This window comes from Rhea americana, unplaced genomic scaffold (assembly GCF_003343005.1).
Source record: "Rhea americana isolate MKP2758 unplaced genomic scaffold, rheAme1 scaffold_64, whole genome shotgun sequence".
NCBI classification, from domain to species: Eukaryota; Metazoa; Chordata; class Aves; order Rheiformes; family Rheidae; genus Rhea; species Rhea americana.
In genome coordinates, this window is record NW_028186801.1 from 2515086 (window position 1) to 2536788 (window position 21703).

Here is a 21703-nt window from a genome sequence, read left to right on the forward strand (position 1 = left end):
TGCTAAATTTAATGCAGTTTTCATTTTTAAAGAGTTGGTAGGCTATGCTGTCACTTAGCTCTGTGCTAAATGGTAATGCCTTCTGTCTATGACATTCAATTTGATTATGTTTCACCATTTTTTATTGCAAAGCCTTGTATGCACCAGTAAACCATTAACTTAAAGCTTCCACAAAAAGACTAAAAGTCACATCTCTTGGGTAACTTAGAAAATGAACACTGCAGTTCAAAGGCATGTCCAGTCATCATCCAATGTCTTAGGTCCATGAAATAGTGGGGGATTTGTGAAATAAAATACCCAGATAATCCGTGAACACACAGTTCAAGACTAGGGAAGAAAACAACTTACTAAACATTATCTCCACTCTTCCATTTTGATGGAATTTCTTTTGGTGTAGCTATGAGCATGTGGACAGGCCATATTAAACATCAGACAGCTGAGAAAATGTAGTACCAGTAGGCACTACAGTATTCTCTCAGTATCGGTATTTTTATCTACTTCCTTTCCTGAACCATGTCCAACTTCCAGTGTCAAACAGGAAAGCAATGAACAACCAACCAATCAAGTTGAAAGGCAAAGTTGTGCCCCAGGGGAAGAAATGTTACTATCAGAAACTCTGAAATGTGCAAAAAGGGCAGTGCATTAGTCTTGTTTCAGATCTCGTTGGATATATCTCTGTATCAGATACCTATAGTTTCATGTCATAAATTGTACTTCCTGTTTCTAGGAAGTTTATTTAGTTATATCATTTAGCTACATGTTCTTTTCCATGAAGTTATGAATCTGCGACTAAAAAAAAGTACTTCTTACCCATACTATCTTTCCAAAATTCACACCTTGGAATCTTAGAAATAATTTTCTTATTTTCAATGAAAATTAWTTTTGGACTAATATGTAAACATTTGATCGTCCACAATATTAACATTGGAATATGGAAATTATTTTGTTTCCCTGATATTTACCCTGAATACACCAACTACTTTGAATATCTCTTCATAATATAGTTATTTCAGCCTTCTGATCAATCTACTAGTATCTATTAGAATTTGATACAATTAAAATTACTCTTGTACATAGGAGCACAACACTAAAAATGAGGTCTTACTAATTTCTTGTACATGTACAAGATGTTTTGTACAATGTACAATGATTGTTCCCCATCTCCATTTCTAAAAGTTATTTCATCTGCTTCATCCCTGAATGTCATGAAACTTTTTCAAAGGTGTATCACACTAATGGTTCGTAGCTGTTCTATGATCCATTGAGACAGGTAGATCTCCTTCCCCTTCCATCACTTCCAGCTAATTAATTCCCAGTTCAGAGAAAAATTGTTTGCACTATGAAGTCTTTGCAGTGTGTGCCATTAATTTTCTAACCCTTCGACTGGAAAGGTCATTCCACTCTTGTATGAAGATGCGGTCTTGCTTGGCACTGTCAAAGACTCTCAATTTAAAAAGTCATAGGCACATATATTAGATGATATCCTGGAGTTACTAGTGAATGTACGAAACGGAGACAATCCTAGAACTAGCTCCTGAGGGACATTATTCTGTATTTGACACAAGCTATGATAGTTTTCTTAGCCGGTTTCTTCAACACTTTACAATTCTTTTATTAATCCTTACAATTCCCACCTTATATAATACTTTTCTATGGAGCATTGCAGCAAAATAATTACTTAAATTGAGACAGATGAATTCCACCAAATTAATTCCATCTAAGAACCTAGTCATTTTAGCAGAAAATACATTAGTCTGATATAGTTCACCTTTGATAATCAATATTGCAATTTATCCCACTCTACCCSTTACCAATTACCTCCATGTCCTTGATTGTTCTTTGTTTCAAAATGAGTTTTAAGACTTTGAAGACTACTGAAGTCAAACTAACAGGCCTATTGTTGCTTGGATCACTCTTTTTTTCTTGTTCAGTACTACATTTTCTRTTTTCCAGTCATTAGGTACTAGGCCCCAAATTATATGGATTCATTGAAAAATCTTGCTATTGAAAATGTGATTTTATGTAGTACTCTGTATGTTTAAAATAAAGAAGAAAAGGCACAGGGCTAGTTACTTTTTTGAGCTTGTATTTTTCTAACTTCCAAAAGGCATATTTAGACATCTGTCAGAGCACAATTGCTCCTAAATTATGTCTATATGCAAGAAGCTTTGCCACAGATATATGCTGTACTCTGCTGTTTGAAACAAAGAATTATAAGCTAAATTTACTTATGATTAAGTTAAAATCATCACTGGGAGGRTGTAAGACCAAGGTGCCATTTGTAAAGTTTTGCACTGAGCTACAGTCTTTTTCATTTAGGTCACATTTTGCTGTGCTGGAAATAAAATATTTTGCTAAGGAAAGTGTTCTCATTGACTAAATGACCAGAATCAGATGTCCATCAAAAAAAATTAACATTTCAGACAAGACAATTTGTTAGGTTTTTTTTCCACAAAACAAAATTATTGATGTTTTTCAATGTAAATTTACTTAGTTGTTGATTAGTCAAGAAAAAAATTAAAAGTTTGGGGAAAAAATCTTCCATAGTAAAAGCAATTGAAGGAAACTTGCAACAAAAGCATTTTTTTTCAGTGCAAAAAACCCTGTCGAGATCAATAACTGATGCAAGATGGTTTTGCTTCATTACAGAATTGATCTTCCCAATACAAAGAAATCATTTATTTAATTACTGTTGCTGTTCAGATAGATGTGTTAAAATTCATCTTCTACTCTCTGCTTCTGTTACTGCAGAACAGAATCTTTCAAGGATCTAGAGGTAGGACTTTATACCTCCTTGTGGAGGAAGATGCCATGTATGCTGGGTAATCAACTTAGGTGGCATATACAGCTAACTAGTATCAGCTAAAGAGTTAACTTTATTTTAAATAAGCTTCTGTATTACTTTAAAAGTTCATAAGYTGCCATGTCTGAGGACAGGCCATGAACAAATTGCACATATCAAATATACAGGAAGATCATGGTGTTTCACTAGATGTGTTGCCAACCAATAGCATGCTATAAGCAAAAAAAACTATGCATGGTTTTCTTTCCACCTGGGAGACATGGCACAATACAAAACCATAATCTACATGATTAAATTATCTCTTTCCAGACAGCCTGTTATAGCTGTCTCCTGATCTGGGGTCCAGTCTTACAGTGAACCAAAGATGCAAATCTATTTTAAATATATTGCAAAGTTCAAGCCTTAGATTTTCATCTCTTTCACCCTGCAAGATGGAACCAATTCACTTAGGTAAGAAGAACACCAGGTTTTCAATCTGTTCTCCTCAAAATGTTGTTTTTTTTTTTATCTGAAATCTGTTTCTGTATATGCGTAGAAAAGACATGCTGGTCAGTTTTCTATTTTGTATTTCAGAGATTTCTAAGGCTCTTTCATCGCCATCATCACATCATCATGTAATATAGATCCAAGTATTACATCACACACTGCTAATTTTGGTCTATCTACAAATATCTATCTTGTTCATATATAAATATCCATCACCCTCCCATTCAGATTTATTGATATGTGTCACCATGATCTCTAGTTGCTTTAGAAAATTGAAATGAGTATTATTTCAAAGGATCAAAAGGTGGACTAAATCAATTCATTACAGTTAAACATCTTTCCCAACAAAGGGAATGATATGACTATGCCCATAAGTTTCTAGATACAAATCTTTCCCCTATTCTCTCACTGTTCAGTAAGACAGATGAATCCCACCAGGATTTCATGGACTGCAACCTACCTCATTCAGGTGGCATGGGCAATTTAATTCATGGGATGCCCCCATCCACCTTCAGCTGTGCTCATCTCTGAAAAGGCAATAAAGTCTGTTGCCAAAAACCTGTCATAAAGCAACAATATTAACTGCCTCCTATTTCTGAATCATGGAATAGCAGCTCAAGGTCCTCTGTTAACTATAACTTCTCATTCAGAAGAACATGGAAACTAAAAATAGGTGAATAATACTAACAGTAAGTGGTGTTCTGCCCTTTGATAGTAGATGTCCTACAAAGACACAGCATTGTCTTAATTGTGCTCCTTGTGACAATATGTGATCATTCAGAGAGTCAAAGTTAGGAGGACATCAAGTAGTTTTGAAGACACATCTATAATGCACAATTTCATGCCAGTTTCACCTAGATGCTCACGGTAATTCTGTCCTAATTTACTAAATTGCTTGCTAACTTTGATAGTCTTTGTCATTAGAAATCTTTTATAATAGATACAATTTGAACAATATACTTTATCTTTTTGTTGGAGGACATTCAACAAACTCATTTTTTCAAGCCACAGAGCCATGATACTTTTCAAAACTGTAATCATACCATTTGATATGGCACAACATAAAATCAATAAAGTAATATAAAATAAGATAAATGAGTTATCTTTCTTGGGATTCTCTTGGCTTAAAATATGACAAGCTTTGTGCAAAAAAGTGACTAGTTGATGAAAATCTCTCTTGAGCATGAGCAAATTGGATTATCAATTAGCAGTATGTCTTCAGAAATCTCCTTCTCTTAAACCTCCTTCAGTTCCACTCTCATTTGTCAAGTGCCAGTGAAAAATGTCTGTGACATGCAGTGAAGCCTTGCTTGCAGACTGCCATTTTCTTCTTGAAAACGAAAGCAGGGTAAGGTTGACTAAACCTGTCTAGTAAAATGCCTTGCAGCAAAAACAAAGCATGAAGAATTTCCTAAAATTAATTATTTCACTGACTTAAGCTAATATTAAAGTCAAGTTGAAAAATTGTCAGCCACTTTAAGGTCCCAGGGCAAACCCCCATGCTTAGACAGTCACAAACTGGGACCACAGAGCATAATCATAGAACTGGGCCCTACAGTTTGTTTTCTTTTCTTTTCTTTTCTCTTTCAGATTCCATCAATACCCAAAAGCAACCCATTCTCTGTTCATCCTGTGAAGGATTGGGACTGTTCCCTCCTGTTTTTCTCAGTTCATCAGACAAACTGATATGTCTTAATAATAAAAACACTGCATCCTTGGTCTGGGCTAAACTTAATTTTGTATGCCTGAGTTAACAGAAAAGCTTTGACTGTGAGATTCTGCTGAATTTGAGCCTTACCATAATGTTTGGGAATTTAGACTGTTTTATTTTCTCCTCAGTGATATTTTTAAAGTATTAAAGCACTGAAAAACATAGCCTTTCTAGCACATAATGTTAACCTGCTTTCTTTAAATTTTCTACTGACGGCAAATGTTTCGTCAAAATAAGACCACATCCATATGCTCCCTGGAAAAGAAGAGAGCAGAACTAGAAAATGATGAATATTGCTATTAACCAAATCCTTTGGCTTCCACACATGGAACAACTTAAATATCCCATATATTTATTGACATGAATTTTCTATTTGTTTTTTAGACTTGTTTTTCATAGTCAATTTAATGTTTTACACAATGTGTAAAACAAAGGCAGTCTATTGGAGAAATGGCCATAAGCCTGTTACAACTGCATCGCAGTTCAGTGACATGCTATTTTTAACTTTAACTTCATGGTTTCTTATCTTCCTGGATATTTGTGTCTCCAAGACTACAGTTACCTCTTCATCTCATATGCAATTGTAATAACAGCTGATCTCAGCTCTGCATATGCTGCTTTATTTTAAGCACAGTTAGTATCCATAAAATATGTCAGGTTAACAGCACCAGAAATAGAAGCTTTTTGTTTGTCCCAAAAACAGATACATCACAGAGCATAACAAAAAAAAAAAAAAAAAAAAAAAAAAAAAAAGAGGTTTCCAAAGGTTTCTTTACAGTGTTCTGCAGTGCTCCTCTCCACTGTGCTGCACTGACTATAGGAGTTGGAATGGAAATGTTTACAAACCTCCTCCTTCATCCTGGTGAAAAATTATGTTCCATATCCCCTTTCATGAATCAATCAAATTCCATCTAAGAGCTAATGAGATATTTCACCCACTCTTCCTGTTAAGAGTGTTGTTCCAGAACCTCACTGCTATAGTGGCTAGAGGATTTCCAGACTAAATCTGTTGCATTCTGCTTTTTGCCCATACACTCTTGTATCAATACTAACATGTTCATATATAGCACTTTTTTTCTGTTTATCCCAGCAAACTATTGAGAGACAGCAGTCAGATTTTGTTTTGCTGCATTGAATAAACCAAGGTCTTCAAGTCACCTTTTCCAAGGCAAGCTCTATCTCTAGTCTTCCTAATAGCCAGCTCCTGTTTTAAGTCAAAGACGAAGTATTATTACCTTCATTTTACTGATAGGAAGCATGTATTCTTAAGAAAAAAAATGATATTATGTTCAAAAGTGAGGCACATACCTAAAAGGAGCTGATCCTGGAGTTTCTATATCTGTGTCTGCTCCCTTAAAATGCAAAAGCACCCTTATTCTCTGGCAATCATATCATTTGATATGGCCTCAAGATATAAGTATTAAGGCTGAGGGGAGATGTTCAGTTCTAGCTCCATATCTTTTCAGGCTTTCACACATCTAATAACGTTGCCTAAAATTTTCCATTCATGCCAATAGTACCCTGAAAATCTGTTTGACAGGAGCTTTCTGAGACATTATTCCTAATAGTCTGCAAGACTGTGCACATGTACTTTCCTCCAAACTTTGCCAGTGCATTTTTTGCTAGATGTCATAGCTTCCAGAGACCTACCTTAATGCTTTAGCAAAGTCTCTGTGTCAGTATACATATTAATCAGCACTCCAGCAAGGCTACAGTTATCAAAGGCAAAGTGTAATCTGAGCTTGGTACAGATTACTCAGAAAACAAATATGGGACCTCATGAAGACTCAAAGCATTGGTGATTTTCTAAGGAGTGGAGAAAGTACCTGATATATATTTACATAGCTATATMTATAGATACTTGTATCTATAGATATATAGATAAACCTTAGTGTCTCAAAATGATAAAAAAAAGTCTGCACTAGGTATTAGTTCTATGACATGTTTGTCACTAGCATAGTCTTGTCACTGCTCCATTTCACAGTTTGGACGGGAACATTTAAAAAATAAGGAATAGCAAAAACCATGAAGACAGTTCTCCACTAGCAATTATAGCACGAGTATTGTTTGAAGTTCAGTTAAGACCTATTTGGTCCTAAGTATATTTGAAAGTGATTTCAACCGTTGTTGTTATCAGTCACTTGAAGTGACAAGGCCAATGTGTCAGCTATGTGGATGTGAGAGCGAGACATTTTTTTCCCCCAAGAGCCATACGTCAGTGCCTTCAAGAAAGGAGAAAAGAGARAGTGAAATATTTCTCGGGCTGTTTTTCTTCGATCTATTTCAGACTTTGATATACAGAAAGAATGAGTCAGTGTTTGGTTTCATAGAACTATCACAAGAAATACCTTTCGCTCTTATCTCAGATAACGTTCAATTTGCAGCCAGAGAGCAATGAAATGGAAAATCACCATGAATAAAAAGAGAATGGCTTGGAAGTTAAGATATGAATAGGAAAACTGTTAAAAATGCAGGATTTAATTATGCCTAATCTCTCTCTGCATCAACTCCGTTAGAGTCAAACTTGGGGAGAAATCACTGCTCAAGTTAGAAAAATTTCAATGGGAGAATGAAACACCCTGAACATTAGGGACTCTATTTTGACAAAGCTTTGCAGATAAATTTCCAGATAACATGACTAAAATAGATTGACATAGTTTGTATTCTCTCCAAAACTACTGCAAGTCTTCTGCAGGAAGTAAGACAGTTATGCATACAGTAGTGCTAAAACTATTGTGAAAAGAATAGTTACAAAAACAGAGTTCACAAAATATTCAGAATGACTCAACATTTCCATGAGTGAAAAGCTACTTGTTTCTGATAAGCATCTGAAATGCCCTCCTAAGCTCAGATCTAACTACACCTCCTGACTACTTCAGAGTAAGAACAGCATGACCTGGTAGCTCGTAGATAAGCTGTATAAGGTGTACAGGTGCACAGTCTTGCAGGGTGCAAACAAGAAACATTGTTAACAAGTGCCCTGTGCCCTGGCAATAGGGAGGCAATGTGAACGTCCAGATCCGAATGCAAATACAATCTAATTTTAATCTATTTTGTCTGCTATATAAAAGGGAATTAGGAGCAACGTGAGACTTTTGATGACAGGGTGAAATGATTTTTTATTAAATTTTGTCTTGACATTCATGCATTAGTGCTTTGTTGGAAAGAGCACAATAGGGAGATATACTTTTGATACAATAAATCTGGCCAAGTCATTTCCACAAAACCTGTGGCAATGTATTACAAAACAGATTTAGCACTGGGTTTTTCTGAAAATACACAGGTGCTGAGGTCTCTTGGACTSCAAAACTGACAACACAACACACTGCTCTATACACAAACAAGAATAAAATATACATCCTGACAACCCATGCCTTGAATAAAAGGGAATGGTCACTTTTCCCCCTTAGTCTCTCCTTTAGGAGAATTGGAACATTTTACAAAATCTTCTAGCATTAGGAAAATCTAGAAGCCATTATGTCCCTCTTTTCTACCTCCCAAATGCTAGCAAATGATAGCCTCTTCTTACTGTGAAACATCTCCCAGAAGATAAGGTTGGCTGAAGGTGGTGGTCACAATTACTACTTTATTTCAGTGTGTCAGCTGTGTGAGGCTCTCTCTCAAATAACATCACAATGGCAAGTCCCCAATAAAGCTTTTTTCCCCAAAAATTGTATTTTTCCCCCCAAGTTTGTAATGTTTTAGTTATATGGATTTAGTCCTATCCATCACAGTGCTGTTTGCAGTGCTAATTGTCACAGGATAGTTAGCAAATAATAAGTAGATTGAATTTTTCCATATTAACAGATTAGCACCTAGGCCATCTCCATTCGACTTCTGYGGGATTTTTGGAGGTTTGACTTATTCTTCAGTAATGGAAAAGATCTGAGTGTTAAAATTTCTCTCAGTATCATCCCTACTCTGAAATATATCTTCACAGTCTTGCAAAGAGAAATGTAAAGTTTCTATGTATGAAAAAATACTTAAGGATTCTGTAGCAGGAACATATCTTCCATAGGAAATGTAAAATTGCTGTTCAAAATATAAATATCTCTATTAAATTTTTAAGGAATATAGATTAAAATAGAATAATACTTTAGAATAATAATATTCTRAATTTTAGAATAAAATTTTAAGTATATCTATTTGTCACTTCTCCTAGGGAAGCTACAACAATCATGTTTAATTGCCATTTAACTCTGTCAATTTAATTCCCAATTAAATTCTAGAAGAATTTTCCATAAGAGTGAAACTTTAAGAACTTGAAGGATAACTAGATAAACTATTATTAAAGTTACTTTTTTGTCATCCTTTTGATAGCAGAAAATAAAATAGCCTGGGTATTGTAAATATTCTACTGTTATTTTAGAAACGTATTTATGATGGTATATTCCCTAAGGTATTAATTATATGACTATTTGTTTTATATAAAGCATTTAAATGTAAATTACAAACATTAGCTTGCTCTTTTTCAATTTTTTCTGGTAAAATGCAACCTACACTGTGAATACAATTATCATGGTAATCATYGCTACATTTCTTGTTTTCAATGTACAATCTCCCCTTTTCCATATTTCTGAGGACTTATTTTTATGGCACTGCTCCTCATTTTCATGTCTGCATGATATGACGTTATCTATTTTACATTATATGAATTCTATTTGTATCTGTCACTTTTTATTGTATGAAAAGGCTAAAATATCATAAATATGTTAAAAAAGAAATAGAAAGATTGATCTTCTTTCCCCAGGAGGTCTGGCAGGTCTACATTAAATCTGAAAATAGTCAAAGGAATGCTGTCTGTCACTAGTATTTGATTTTCCACAGAGCYGCTTCAAAAAACAAAACCGGTAAGAGTTTTCCCAGCGATGTGTGGACCATTTTCTATTCTAGCAAGCAGCAAGCACATTGTCGTTTTTGTCTGTCATATTATTCCACTGGGTGACAAGAACAAACGTTGGGGAAGCGCTRCAGAAAATGCACCCAAGATATGTACATTAGCTCTCATCAAGAAGAAAGCAAATTGTTCCTGTGAGCTGCAATAAAGCRGTGCTTGTATTCGACATACGCAAAAAGGACTGTCAATGCAGTTTGCAGCACCGGGAAGAGGTGGAGTTTGGCAGCTTCTGTATTCCCAGGAAGCAGGGAGCGGCATCATCAACTTTACTTCACTTTCTTAATCTTTCCATCCTCCTAAGCAAGGTATTGAATCAACAGAGGTATTCTTAAGAAAAAAAATCTGTGAAGATTATATTGGAAATACCAATATAAAATCAATGGACCAACTTAGAAGAGGGAAAAAAAAAGTGTTTCCAAGCTAAACTTAATGCCTASGACCAGTGATACTATCACTTATTAGGCCTTTATCCTCGTTACAGGAATCAATCTTCAACCAGTGGAAGAAGTTACCTATCATTTCATTTTTTCCAARGGTTTTTCCTCTTAGATCCAGGTTTCTTTATCATTCACTGCATAAAGGAGGCAAATACACTTTTTATAAAGTAAATGACAGAGTCAAATTTATATATTTTACAACTTGCAGTTGGAAAACTGATTTTTATGACATTCGTTTAAGGAGTAAAATAAAGCTTTTATATTGTCAAATATAGAGATGACACACCTCCCTTAACAAATTAGAATTCATGAAATCAATTAAAATATGAAAAAGAATTGTAAACTGAAATCGGAATGCATTCAGAGCAGGGAAGGCTACAGGAATACATGAATACTGCAATAATTCTCTTGAACGGTAAACTCCAAAGCTTTCAAAATGTGTCATCTCCCGCATGATGAAGTTAGGCTCCAAGAATGACTACATACCCAGCTACCCTGTTTTAGGTTCAGAATAAGTTTCCTCAGAGACCAGGGGAAGAGGCAGGAAAGCATCTTTAGGTGCTGCCTTGAATAGGAACAGGTGGTTGTGCAGAGCTTATTTCAACTTCCTAAATTCTACAAAATGATGTGTTACCCTATACTGTTTTGAGATAAGACTTTTCTTTATGCAGCTGAGAGGACACAGTCATTTAGCCACAAAGGATGTAYAAAGAAGGTTGCCGAAGGTAGCTAGATCAGGAAAGGGAAGACTTATCCCCTTCTCCTTGCTAGTGAGAGAAAAACCTAATAGACAGATCCTATTTTTATCAGATGAATATACATCATGTCATTGTCAGAACAAGGACAAAAGAAAATATATTTTGATATCAGAGAAAAACAAAATTTTGTTTTGTTTTGTTTCAAGGAATTGTTAAGACATACCAATAAATGAATCTCTGTTATTCATTGTACTAGGATAGTGCCAGAGAACCTGAGAGATGCTCTAGGTCTTTATACTAGGTATAAAGAAGGCATATACYGACCTTCCTAGCCTCAGGACCTCATATTCTTTAGTCAAAACAGAGAAAATAGTGAAATGGAAATGCAGGGAGGTAAAGTGACTTTAACTGGGCCCAGCAATGGGTTGATGACAAAGTCTGGAACAGAACAATAGGTTGTATTAATCAGAACATGCTAATGAAATTTTTAAACTTCTGGAATCGATAGCAACACAATGACGTCATGATCACTGACTTGCTTGTTTTAACTCTGTTATGTAGATGCAGTGAATATTACAGATTTTTTATTTCTTAGATATGTTAGCAAGAAAAAATTTATGGAATGTTCTTATTATATATTTTCTGTGGTGCTTCAAGACTTGATAATATTTTATTATAGAAACATGAATCAGTATCGTGTCCCCTGTCATCAGTTGAGATTACTATATCTGACAAAACTCCTAAGCATATTTGCTTGCAAGATCCAGTAGCTGAACTGTCAGCCTCRCACTGGTATGGATCAGGCCTATCTGATTATGCAGTGAAAACCAGTTGGAATAGAAGATATTGTCCTCCATCCTTATTTCAGATTTTTACTTTTTGTCTTTTCTTATAGAAGTCTCCCTTCAGAATTTAAATATGAAAGAACTGTAGGTATTAATAATCCTTGTAGCTCTCCTGTCTTACAGTAGAACAGACTAAGTTCTGATTATGGTGTATAACCTTCTGTGCACCTAACATCTCCTTTAAGAATGTGCCTTAGCAACAGACTGAGGTTAAAGAAGCACATTTTATGCCATCCAAAGTGACATTATTAACAGCATCATCATAGAACCACACGGTGCTGAGGCAATTTTCTAGTGCCTTTCCTTTGAGCAAGTATTTTGCATGCCTCATCTTGGTGTAAAGTTTCCTGGAATGGGAGAATATTTTATAAAGGATCATTCGTGGTTAGCAATTTGCAGTAAGCCCTTAAAAGTTCAAAAGGCCAAACTCAACTTTGAATTGTAGGAAGTTATATATTTTTGATGCACTGTGAATGAAGTACATTAAGCTAAAATGTCCAATTAGGGTATCTTCCCAACTCTTTTTCCTCTCTCTCTGAAAGGACCCTAATAGAAAAAACTTTGTATTAAAAACATTATGTTCTCAAGAGAAAGTAATAGAAACCATTTTAAAAGCCGAGGATCATGTATGTAATTCTGATATAGGATTTTTTAAGTAACTTCAAACTTGGAAAGCATCAAAAATATGTTTTGTGCAGCATACAAAATAAACAAAAAAGAKACAATATTTTTATCACTCAGGCATTTAATTAGAATTTAAAAAATAGATTAATTGTAATTGAAAATGTAATAAACTATAGTTTGAGATTTTTTTCTAGGAGAATCTAAATTAGCATAGTTAATGAAATTACTTTACTTTTTTGCTTTGTCAGTAAACTAAATCCCTTCCACAGCTCTCCATTTGAAAAACAAATAATCTGCTAAAGCAAATGATCTGCTTTTTCACCCAGGGATTACAAAAGCTATTAAGGCAAATTCCAGTCAACTACATCAACAGTACTTTAAAATGAACTTTTAACACCTTACAAATGTTATTTTGTTAGGAAAAAAAATGATGCCAGTTTCCCTAAATGCTAGATTTTAACTCTGGTAAGCTAAAGTCAGTGGTTTTATGAACTGTATTATCTTCTTGCTGCTGTCTCTGTGAACATTTCAAAAACCATTATCTAAACTCACAAGTAATACTAAGAAGAGATAGGAGCTTATTTGAAGCCCATCTATACACTGCAACAGGAAATAAACTCAATATATTCTCTATCAACTGTCAAACTAACATGAACGAACGAAGCCATGACACCGTAAAATGTTTGAGAACTGCTGAAAATAGTGGCCTGTACAGATCCAACAGGATTTTGTCTTTAATGAYACAGTGCTGGACAAGTATGTATAAACAAGTATTACTAGGCAGACGCTCTGTTCACTAGGAAACAGCAAAGATTTGCTCTRTTTCCAAGGGGTTTTGCCGTACAGGGAAGAGGTAGGTAACAGTTCCACAACTTCTCTTCCTTTTGGTGAAGACAGGAGGCTCTACCAGGTCACCTTCTGGAGAACAGCAGCTACTCAAGGCATGTCCAGGATTTTCCAGTTAGGAGAAGGGCATTTATGTTTAAAAGGAATGTTAGTATGTTACGAAGACTAAACTAAGAGCTTTTTCTTGAACATAGCAGAATTTAAGCAACATGAACTTTTATTTTTTTAACCACTGTCAGAAATTTATTGGCTTTATCCTGACCATGTTCTGAACTTCCTTTTCTACTTTTCTCTCCATCTGTTTGATCAATCTGTTTGATTGTCTGTTTGACACAGATAACTTGGCAAGGATGATTCCCCAGTCACCTCCTTCCCCGTCCATTTTTCACTTTGTTAAAAGTCCCAAGTAAACTTAGAAATGGCAAAAAGCATGTGTGTCTTTGTTTTGAACTGTACAAGCCTTTTGTGTGTATGTGTGAATGTATATGGTGTGGAGGGATTCATACTATTTTTCTCAAATACCCAAATGTTCAACAAAATCTGGCTTCAAAATATTGGAAAGGATGTAAAAAGCAAAAAATATTTAAGCATTTAAGAAGGCACAGCACTTTCAGCTARATAAAACAGAGCTCAGGAGCATCACTTTTCCAGAAAGATTTTGATATTATAYATATTTTTAAAAATGCCCAAATCTGTATATTTAGGAAAACATATTAAAAGATGTTTTTTGGATCAAARCATTTTATTTCAACAGATTCAAAACATTACATAACATTCATTGAACCACTCACTGAATCAGTTCAAAACTAACATTAAAATGTTCCATTTCCTTAAATGTCGACATGGGATGAATATTTTATTCCTATCTGTTTTTCTCTTCTAAATGACTTCTTTGACAAAATTGGCGTGATTCTGCAAAGCATATTTATCTTCATGTCACTGGAAAAATGTCATCAAAGATTTTCTAATCATATGCTACAGACATAATTGAAAATATGATTTTTCAAAATATGAAGATAGTATTCMTTTCATTGTGGAGGTCTTTTTTACAGCCAGGTTAGCAAACATTATTTTTACTCCTGTTTCTATCCTTCCCTACTCTTAATACAGCTTTCGGCTTTTCTTAAGCTGATCACACTATTGATCCGCCTTATGATACTAGGTTCATCCTTAAACATTATTTTTTTGGGGGTAYCCTATGTAGGGAAAAAAAGCAACACACATTTTGACGTATAAAAGAGGGATCAAGATACTATCAAATCCTTTTCTTTTGATAGTGTTACCGCTTTAATAGTTACAATAAGACACTTACTGTCACTTTTTTAAAATGAGACTACACAGTCTAATTGGTTAGTGCATTTGCATTTAAATTGTTTGCTAATATAGCGAATACCTTTGTGTGAAAATTAATTTTCTTACACTAAGCCTTATCAAGAAATACGATATTTTTAGGGTAGATCTCTCTATCAAAAGACAAATGGTTGTCATGTGAAATTTGTGCTGCTGTTTGCATTGTAATCATTTAAGCTTAAGCTTACTTTATTAAAAACAAACAGAAACCTTATTAGGTTAGATGTTACATATGGAAAATCTATTTCAAGTCAAACTGCTGAGACTCTTATTTGAAAATTTCCAGCAGAGAGCATGATTTTCTGAATTAGTAAGAAACAAAGATTTTTAGTGTGTGGAGAACAAGCAGAAAAAAGAAAAAACAAAGTTCCACCTGAAMAGATCATCAGAAACACAACTCTGCGACTGAGTAGCTGTGGGATTGAATATATGAAATATTAGGAAATAACACTTTATTTGATAGTTAAAGTATATATATGTTTTTAAAAGATAGGTTAATTTGCTTTGAATGTTTCAGATCACACATTGCCAACATTTTGACCTGATTGTGGTAGGCAGAAATGTCTACAGACTGCAGTTTAAAGGCAGAGTTTCATTTTTTTTATTTCAAATTAGTCACCTTAAAATAAGCAATAATATTGTTATTTTATGTGAATATTACTAAAAAAGCTAGAAATGTCAAAGGTAAGAGATAATTAATGATTAAGCAACTGGTGCTGTTAATTATGGGRGAATTGATAACACTTTTACTATGAAAATGTGGTATCTATTTTCATGGACACATGGTTCGTTTCTAAAAGAAAAGTACAATTTGCAGTGAAATAGACACAAGTCTATTACGGTCTTTCACTGATCTACTTTTATATCTTCTAGTATTGTAAAATCAACTCACTTTCCTGTCGTTATAACTTGGACATCATGATATAAATGTAAGGATAGGACACATTAACATTTTAAAATTTAACGTATTTATATCCAGGAGATTTAAGCAGACAATTTAGGCTTTCACTTGTAAAAGAACAGCCTAAATCATTTTGAAAATCTGCCTATGAATGATTTGCCTTATACAGAGARTAAACTTATATAGAATGTGAACCAAAGAAACGAAAAGGAATCCAGATCTTCTTCAGCTACTGAACTTAAAAGAAATTAATTCTCTTCATTTTTTAGTTTCTATACATTCATAAAATAATCAGAATTTAATAAAATTTGGAGAACTATGGGAAAAGAAATGGTAAAARGCACGTGTGTCTTGTCTTGTGAAATGAAATCTGTGTATTTTTGTTGGTACTAGTGAGTTCATTATTTGTACCTCTGTGCTAACCTAGCAGCTACCCTGGCTGCTCTATCACTAACAACTCAGAAGAGTGATCAGGATCCTTTTTGAATTAGCTGACCTGATCTTATGGAAAACCAGAATTTTGACAGTCTCCCTAAACATGCACATTTATGGTTCCCAGGAAAATTTGGTCATCTCTAGCATCCTACACTTATTTATTGTGCCCCATTGGGTGATAGACATGATGAAATGAATAGTCTGCTTTTTGACAGACTCTAACAGTTTGTATAATGCTAACACAGTGCTTTTGAAAAAGTTACCATGAGACTGCTATTAAAATCAAGGTTTATTAGAGGCACCCAGCTCATTCTCAATCTGATCTCATCAGTTTTCATTCACAAATGACAAGTTGCCAATTTATAGTTCTTATAATAAGAACTTATAATAAAAGATGGCCCAAAGGGAAAATAAAAGTGAAGATGAAAAGAGCTTATTTCCTAAAGTGAATTCAACATGGAACTGATGGCTTTTAGCAAGATAAGTAACAGTGACTGCTCAATAACTACAATCTCTTATTTATTTAGAGTAAAATCCTATTTATCTGACGGTCTCATCACACAGCTTAAATTGACGGATAACCAGAAGGACTTGCCACATAGATCCAATCATAAAGACTGCTCTGTATGTTTCAAGGTGTGACAATTAAAGAATTCCTCTTTCCTACAAAACTGTGACTAAAAGGGCAAGAACAAAGCTCAGTCTGGAAGACCTTGGAAACTGCCCCAGCCCAAGGAGAGAGTCAGTGCTCAGTACAGTCAATCTTCAAGTAGTCAAATGCTCAGATGATTCCTGGCATAGGCATGCCAGMTAATAGAACCAAATAACAAACTTTAAAAGAATAAAGAAAAAAMCAATATATTCAAATGAAATTGCAAGGGAAATCTTGTCTATGGAATATAAAGATGCATATGTCACTGCAATATACCAAGTTACATTGTAATATGCCCTGTAAACCTTTCTGCTGCCTTATTTCCCTTCCAGGTAGTAATCTGTTTTTTTGTCCCTTGGCCTACATTTTCCCCTCTGTTATGACTTTTCTCATTTTTACCTCTGTGATTCAATCCAAATTTGGACATCTAGATGCAGTGCTAGAACTAAGATTGCACCTTTAAGGTTTCTATTAAAAATAGTTTTCAATATTTTCTCTTTAAGTCATGAAGTATCTACATACCTTTCAGTATTGATAAAAGCTATGACTCAAGTATCAATTCATATAGCCACTGAATGTAATACAAACATGAGACTGTCCTGATAATGCCTATGGCTGACTTCAAGCCAATAAATCGAAAATGATAGGATTTATAAATTGAAGGTTGTGTGGAAGGATTGCCTTCACAAACGTATTTTTGCCATCTGGTTGCGTCAAGATTGAGGAGGATTGTGGCTGTAGCACCCATTTTGCGAGGTGCTACACCCTGCTCTACACATTTGGTGAAACTGCTGTTTGCAGAGATGACCGTGGTAGCCAGGCTGATGCTTTTAGTAATCTAACCTATCACTATGTAGGGCCATAAAACACCAAACAGTACAGAAAAGAAATAAAAGGTGATCCAAGACAAACCATGACTGCAGCAATCTTTTGACTTGAGACTACATARCTGGGTCTACGGCTTCAGGATTTGTTTAGCTATGTTTTTACCTTATATGAATACAACATTCCTTGTTCTTCTAAATCCTACAAATCATGTCACCTTCAACTCTTGCCTCTTCTGCACTATTTTACCTTTTTTGTCTGTGATGAGTTTACTACAGCTAAATCTTCAGGCTACAAGAACTCCACAATCTGAGATRATAGCCCTTTTTCTGTGAAGAGTGATCAGATTAGCTGATATATTGTTCACTGGAGATTTACAAACATGCTGCGCTTAATTCCTGGAAAGAATTAAGAATCACTGTAGAAATGTCAGAAAGTGTTTTGAATRAACTAATCAATAGGGGCCAAGTCCGATCTTGGTCTTACAAAACTGTCTTGCACAAACTTCCACAAGGTGTGAAATGTCATCTGCAGTACAAATTACTCAGCTTCAGGGTTTCTTCCCTAAAGTCTTCTGCAAAGAAATCTGGCTTACAAGAAAAGCATAGCATCCCTATTAAGAAGAGAGCAACATGGTCTTTAAAATTCTTCTCTAAGTCAGAGCTCAGAACTTTGATCTGACTGAGTGTTATGATTCAACATATGAATAGAGATTTCAGTCCTGATACGCACTAAAATCAGAGGGCTTATTACTCTTTATCTCAGAGCTATGGGAATGGAGGACTGCTCAACACCATTGAGGCAGCATTGAGAGATCTAGAGCCTYCAGGACCAAATTCACTTACAATGTTAGGATGTGAGATGTTTCCTTTCCTCTGTTTTGACAGTGGGACAATACACAGCAACAACAAAAAAGCTTTTTATCCAGTCTGAATCCTCCATACTTCACAGTTTACATATACAGAAAATAGAAACCWAGTCAATTTACTAAGCATGATTATACAGGAAGAGAAAGAAATTAGGCAAGTGAAAAGGCAAAAGACAGGAGAATGGTAAGATGCCTCATAGATTATAAAAACTCATTCCACTCAATTAGTCATAAAAAGAAGAGTGGAGGTGCTAGTCTGTTACTCAGTGGTTTGGAAAGATATTGACCTGTCATACAGAGAGGTCGGATGGTGTTTAGTGACTTTTTTGCATCAACCTTTTTGCATTCACTGAAAAATCATCACATGAAAGCAGATGCTATTGATGAAATAAGTAAAAGGTTATAGCAAAAAGCAAAGGAAGAATCTGCTTCCTACATTTCGTGGTCAGTATGACAGGTAGTAAGTAGCTGGCTTTAACTGCACCAGGTAAGATTCATGCTAGACAGTAGAAAAAATTCTGAAAGAGTAGCAAGGATAATGAGGGACTGGAATAATTTGCCTGGGGAAATTATGGAGTTTTCATCTCTGCGCAGCTTTCAGGACAGGTCAGGCAAACATTTGTCAAAAGTTTTTCATGATGGGAACGGCCGTCTGTCAGAATCTGACTCTGCCTAAGGGCAGAAGGATAGCCTAGATGATGCTCTTGAGGGTACTTCAAGTCTTATTTTTCTACCATTTTTATAGTTTAGGCTTATTCTGAGAGCTAATAAACAAGATTTTAGCTACTGGCTGTTTTTACATGCAGACCCACAATCTCCAGAATTCCTGATTTTCTTTGGGAAGAATTGTGTGGCTATTGTAGTTACGTCAATAATTTTTATAACATTATGGGACACGCTAGCACTTATARATAAACATATTGCCAGACAAATTGAAATCAGCCTTTCCTTTGACTTCAAGAGGAACTCAATTGCATCATGTAGATTTAGGCAACTAACTTAGCAGTTGGTGTCCCAAGGYTCCCTTTGTTTTCAAAACATAGACAGACACTTTCAAGGAGCAATTGAGAGCATGAGCCTAATATATGTGTTCTGAAGGCTAGCCAAATAACTAAGTTACATACTGATATAGCCTGACTAGACTGGAAGCCAGCAGTTGGAYGGTGTTAATACACTCCTCCCATACTTTCATAATGCCTAAATTACCAAGCAAGTGGCTCTGATAAATAACTAAATGTTTAAAGAGAGGATATGAAAGTGAAATGTGGAAAAAAATAGCAAGAAATTAATCACATTCAGAGTTTATAGATTTTGCTGAAAACTCTCCTCCCATTTCTGTGCAATAAATAATATGAACACAAACTAATTATTTTTCTCTAACAACTCAATGTGAAAAATCTCTAAAATAGTCTGATTATGTAAATATCTAGTTAAGACCAAAAAAAAGCAAACCTACTTTATTTTGCTTCTACTCACATGGGTAGCAAAAATAAAATAATATTAAATATTAAATATGTTTTAGRACCTTTTAGAAGTGTTTTATAGGAAGAATAAGGTAAACACATTCAGTGTAATTTCTTTTGCGACTTTGTGAGATATAGATTTCCACTTTTAAATTATAGAGTTAGTAAAATTAAAGAATACAGAGAGAGGTTTCTCTAAGCCTTTAACTTCCTAACAGGCATTCAACTAAAATTATCGTAGAATCAAGGTCTCCTGTCTCCAACCATAAAGTTCCATATACTTTTCTTATCTAGCAAAGTTTAGCTGAGTAACTGTTTAACACTAAGGAAATATTGGTGATTCACAAAGTAACATTTTCTTATTAGCCACTAAAATAGTAATGAGACCACCAGGTAGCATTCTGCATGTGAAGGAATCATCTGAGAAGTAAAGATCATGTTGTGATTACATGRACACCCATAAGAACTCAGGGCTTTTTGCTTGCTTGCTTTTTGGGAGAGAGTAAGTGCATCATCTTTTGATTAAATTTTAAAACAAATATTTATATTCTGTCTCACAATTTCAACTGGATATCAGMTTCTGCATTTCATTTCATTGAAAAAATTATTCAGTACAGCCTCATGAAGCTAGGTAACCAGTCCCCCACTGAACAGTAAAAATGGATGCAGTTTAATAGAGAAGGAAAATGTTTGCTATGTACTGCACAACTCTCAGGGGCTGTAACCACAATTGTGTTATTTAGAACTATTAAATACAGTCATGAGACAGTTTTGACTTTAGTTAAAGGGATAAGAGTCAATTTAGTACCATTATTAGTTTGTAAATTAATGTAAACATTCATAATCTTCTTTYCTAAGTATTCCTTTAGATCTACAATTCCTATGGATATAAAAAGATTTTAGCCTGTAGTATGAAATGGAGCAACAAAATGGTAAGACTGCTTTTTGTCAATCAGACTCCAAAGTCTTCTTCATAATGGGAGAAGCATCTTTGGTGGGACTTCCCTTTGATGTCGCCATTGCCCTGAGGGAGCTCACCATCGCTCCCCCAGACACCCGGACACAAAATGCTGCATACTGACAACCGTCAGGTTTTATTGTACCCCGCTGTTGCTGCAAGGACTGTTTCTCCCTGAGATCTCTCATAAAAGGAGATCACTTCTGGACTGCTGACAGGAGAGTTTAACACCACCCATGCGAGTGCCCTGCAGAGTTATAGAGGTTAATGGTTTCTAAAACTTAGATAATACAGCAGGAATTGATGGTGAATAAATAATTCATATCTACTTTTTATGACTTAAAAAAAATAACCTGTGTATCTTGACTCAGTTTCAAGCTACTGTTAAAGTATTTGATTTTATCATAAATGTCATTTTTTCCTGTTTATTTCTTTTGGCAGCAGGGCCTCTTCTGGAGGCTTGATGGCAGCATAATGGAAAGTTAATAAACGGATCAGTACATTGTTTTCATTCTTTCCAGATGTTTCCTTCATTATGCCAGATGCATTACTTCCTAAGCAGAAAGCTGCAAACAGTGCAAATTTTAGTATATCTTAGAAGACAAGATGTGCAGTTCAAAAAAAAATGTGTATACTTGGTTGGCTGGAAGAAAGTAGTTTCAGTGATATTTATTCTGCCTAGAATGGGATACACATCAATAGGCATACTTAACAAAAAAAGCTATGAGGGACTTTTTCCTTAAAGAAGCCAGCCAGATATAGAAAATCTTATTATACTTGTTTCTTACTAGAAGTGGGACAGCTGCTAAACTGACTGCTTCTTCCTGACATCCACAGGTATCAAGCAAATGAATTCAGTTAGCATGACTTGCTATTGTATAGATACCACTAGCTGTTTTAATCA